We start from the raw sequence: 4,430 nt of genomic DNA, 5'->3' as shown, positions 1-4,430 counted from the left end.
TAACAGAGTTAATACTAATTATTGCTAAATGCTGGACCGTTCCCATTTCGCTCTGCATATGGAACCTGAAGATTTTTTTAAACTAAGAATGAACCGAAATGAAAATGTACATAAAAAAAATGAAAATATATACACACACACACACACACACACACAAGCCTTATATTTATTTACTGTTTAATAAAAATAGCATACATATGACCCTTTGTGTAAAGGTCTTCTTTTAATTTTTGTTTAGTAGACTGTAGCCTAAGACTATCCTACATTTTAAAAATTAACAAATTGTAAAAAAAATGTTTTTTTTTTTTAAATGTTACAATGTTATATCATAATGTTATTGCTGTTTTACTTCCTTCTTTTATCTCATTTTACAATTACATTCATTTCACAATCCGTCCCTTTGCACCACCTGGCGGTAGTTTCGCGAATTATTTTAACACGCGACTGAATTACAGTTACCGCCGCGGCACCGGTACGGCGGTACGGCGGTGCGGCAGTAAGGCCCAGATAGGCTGGCCACCTACTGTACCAAGTGTTGAGAACTGTACAAAGTCTCATGTCATTTAGATAAAGGGAACATTTGTTTTTATTTCAGCAAACATCATTTGGTGTCTCAAAAGACATTGAACAGCATATAAGAGTTAAACAAAGTGATTTTCATCATTTTGATTCTTGTCTGTGAATGTTACTGACCTCAATCTCTCCAGTTTACAGCGTGAATCCTTCAGTATGTCACATAAGTGATTCACTCCTGTGTCTTTTATTTGATTCCCGCTCAGCTTCAGTTCTCTCAGGTGTGATGGGTTTGATTTCAGAGCTGAAGTCAGGATGAGACACTGTTTCTCTGTAATACTGCATCTATACAGACTGAAGACAGAAAGAGAAAACACAATGAATCAGACACGTCAAGGGGGAGTCGTGGCCTAATGGTTAGAGAGTCGGACTCCCAATCGAAAGGTTGTGAGTTTGAGTCCCGGGCCGGCAGGAATTGTGGGTGGGGGGAGTGCATGTACAGTTCTCTCTCCACCTTCAATACCATGACTTAGGTGCCCTTGAGCAAGGCATCGAACCCCCAACTGCTCCCCGGGCGCCGCAGCATAAATGGCTGCCCACTGCTCCGGGTGTGTGTTCACAGTGTGTGTGTGTGTGTTCACTGCTCTGTGTGTGTGCACTTTGGATGGGTTAAATGCAGAGCACAAATTCCGAGTATGGGTCACCATACTTGGCTTAATGTCACGTCACTTTCACTTTCACTTATGTTCATGTGTGAGTAATTCATCATGTGTTAACACCATACAGTGCAATTAATAAAACATTGCCAAAAACCTTATTATATGACCATAAACAAATACAGAAGAAAAAAGATGAACAAAGTAGACACAGGTTGAACATTGCCAAAAACCTTATTATATGACCATAAACAAATACAGAAGAAAAAAGATGAACAAAGTAGACACAGGTTGAACTACAGAACTACTTAAAATAACAAAATGTGAAAATTGAGTTTAAATGTGAGAAATCAATAAAATTCTGTTTCTGAATTACAATTTACTTAAAGATGTTTTTTGTAATTGTCATTCTTTACTGTACATGTCTGAGTGAATAAAAAAAAATAATAATAATTTGGTCCATTAATGAACTGGATTACTGTGATCTCCGGTGATTGACTGAGATGAGATCCTCGAGCAAGAACTGAACCCCAACTGTTCCTCAGCGCTGCAGGTGTGTGTGTGTGTGCGTGTGTGTATGAGAGTGTGAGAGAGTGTGTGTGTGTGTGTTCACTGTGTGTGTGTGAGAGAGAGTGTGTGTGTGATAGAGTGTGAGAGTGTGTGTTCACTGTGTGTGTGTGTGTGTGTGTGTGTGTGAGAGTGTGTGTTCACTGTGTGTGTGTGTGTTCACTGTGTGTGTGTGTGTGTGTTCACGGTACGGGTGTGTGTGTGTTTTCAAGGTGTGTGTGTGTGTGTGTGTGTGTGAAATGCAGAGCACATGTTCAGAGTATGTGACACTATATTTGGCGACACGTCACATCCTTATCTTTCCTTTTCCTGAAAGTAAACAGTAATATTTAATCTGACTGTAACTGCTGTAGAGTATAATGATACTAACTCTAGTTTCTCCAGCTTGAATTGTGTGTTCATCAGTAGATCACTGAGGTGTTTCACTCCAGAGTCTCCAAGTAGTTCATTCCCACTCAGGTTCAGTTCTCTCAGGTGTGATGGGTTTGATTTCAGAGCTGAAGTCAGGATGAGACACTGTTTCTCTGTAAATCTGCATCCACACAGACTGAAGACAGAAAAAGAAAACACAATGAATCAGACACGTTATGTTCATGTGTGAGTAATTCATCATGTGTTAACATCATACAGTGCAATAAATAAAACACTGCCAAAAACCTTATTAAAGGTCCCCTTCTTCGTGATTCCATGTTTAAAACTTTAGTTAGTGTGTAATGTTGTTGTTAGAGTATAAATAATATCTGTAAAATTCTAAAGCTCAAAGTTCAATGCCAAGCGAGATATTTGATTTAACAGAATTCGCCTACAAAAAACGACCCGTTTGGACTACAGCCCTCTAGTTCCTGCAGTAATAACGTCACTAAAACAGTTTTTTTGACTAACCACCGCCACATGAATTCACAAACAGGGGGGCGTGGCCTTGTTGCGCTCCGACGGAGAAGAAGGAAGAGCTGTTTGTGTTTGTCGCCATGTTGTTGAAACGCTGTTTTTTTTAAATCTCTGAGTCCAATCATCTTTGTTTGGGCTTCCCAGGAACGCTGTACTTTGAGATTAATGGTTACAATTTATGTTTAACTCGGTTCCCGAAAATTATTATGCACATGTAAAACTATGTGCAGCTCATTTTGGTGAAGACAGCTTGCTGAGGACAACTTTCTCAATCTCAATCAGTTTAATGCTGGATTTACACAAAGATTATTCTTAAAAGATGGAGCAGTTCCCTCTTTGTCTGGAGAAGGCGTTGTTTATGGACCACAACCGGTAAGTGTATTTTATTATTTAAGTTGGTGCGTTTAACAGTTTCTGTAACTTATTACACAAAGGGCATCGCTGTTTAGCTTTGTTAACTAGATGGTAGGGTCTTGCAAAAAAACGAACGCGGTTTTCATGCGCATCTCGTCAGTAAAAACGCTCCTCCTGTGACTATAAATACATCTCCAGCACGTGCGTTCTAGCCCAATCTCGTTACCAGGAGGTCAGCCTGCTCTCAGCTGCTGTCGCGTCACTACGCAGGAACCGCTGGCCCAATCAGAACCCGTTACGTATTTCTGAAGGAGAGGCTTCATAGAACAAGGAAGACATCAGCCCGTTTTTGTGACAGTGAAAACAGCAGTATACAGATAGGTGAATTGTGTGAAAAATACTGTGTTTTTTTACACGCGAAACATGAACACATGTTATATTGCTCATTGTAAACACAATCAAAGCTTCAAAAAAGCGCGTAAAACGGGACCTTTAAAACTGAGTGTGATCACAGTATGTGCGTGTGTGTGTTCACAGTGTGTTTGTGTGTGTTTTCAAGGTGTGTGTGTGTGTTTTCAAGGTGTGTGTTCACTGTGTGTGTGTGTGTGTGTGTGTTTTCAAGGTGTGTGTGTTCACGGTGTGTGTGTGTGTTCACGGTATGTGTGTGTGTTCACGGTATGTGTGTGTGTGTTTTCAAGGTGTGTGTGTTTGTGTGTGAGCGTGTTCACGCTGTGTGTGTGTGTTTTCAAGGTGTGTGTGTGTGAGCGTGTTCACGGTGTGTGTGTGTGTGTGTGTGTTCACGGTATGTGTGTCTGTTCACGGTATGTGTGTGTGTGTTTTCAAGGTGTGTGTGTTCACGGTTTGTGTGTGTGTGTGTGTTCACGGTGTGTTTGTGTGTGTGTGTGTGTTAAATGCAGATGTTCAGAGTATGGGACACTATATTTGGCCACACGTCACATCCTTTCATTTCCTTTTCCTGAAAGTAAACCGTGATCATTAATCTGACTGTAACTGCTGTAGAGTATAATGATACTAACTCTAGTTTCTCCAGCTTGAATTGTGTGTTCATCAGTAGATCACTGAGGTGTTTCACTCCAGAGTCTCCTAGTAGTTTATTCCCGCTCAGGTTCAGTTCTCTCAGGTGTGATGGGTTTGATTTCAGAGCTGAAGTCAGGATGAGACACTGTTTCTCTGTAATACTGCATCCAATCAGACTGAAGACAGAAAGAGAAAACACAATGAATCAGACACGTTATGTTCATGAAGTCACAGCAGAACAACCTTCATCTGTCAAATCACAGCATCTTAATCTACATTGAGAGAAAGAGAGAAGATAGAAGAAAACTATTTAATAAAAATTCACAATGTCTTGATAAAACCAAAAACAGAGGAAGAGTGTCTGAATTTGACCTTTGGATAATTTTCCACAATTTGGTCTACAAAACTTGTTCA

At 40.1% G+C, this 4,430-nt stretch overlaps 1 long non-coding RNA gene across 1 annotated transcript; it reads right to left on the bottom strand.

The window, feature by feature from the left end:
• Positions 1–719: 719 nt before the first annotated feature.
• Positions 720–4,083, bottom strand: LOC113081168 (uncharacterized). Its single transcript, XR_003282116.1, has 2 exons — positions 4,016–4,083; positions 720–867 (listed from the first exon to the last, which is right to left on the bottom strand). It is a non-coding gene; the product is annotated as an uncharacterized LOC113081168 (long non-coding RNA).
• Positions 4,084–4,430: the final 347 nt, after the last annotated feature.

The sequence above is a fragment of the Carassius auratus genome, unplaced genomic scaffold (assembly GCF_003368295.1).
Source record: "Carassius auratus strain Wakin unplaced genomic scaffold, ASM336829v1 scaf_tig00033295, whole genome shotgun sequence".
NCBI classification, from domain to species: Eukaryota; Metazoa; Chordata; class Actinopteri; order Cypriniformes; family Cyprinidae; genus Carassius; species Carassius auratus.
The sequence above is the reverse complement of the archived record's forward strand: the minus strand, read 5'-3'. Positions and strand labels throughout refer to the sequence as shown.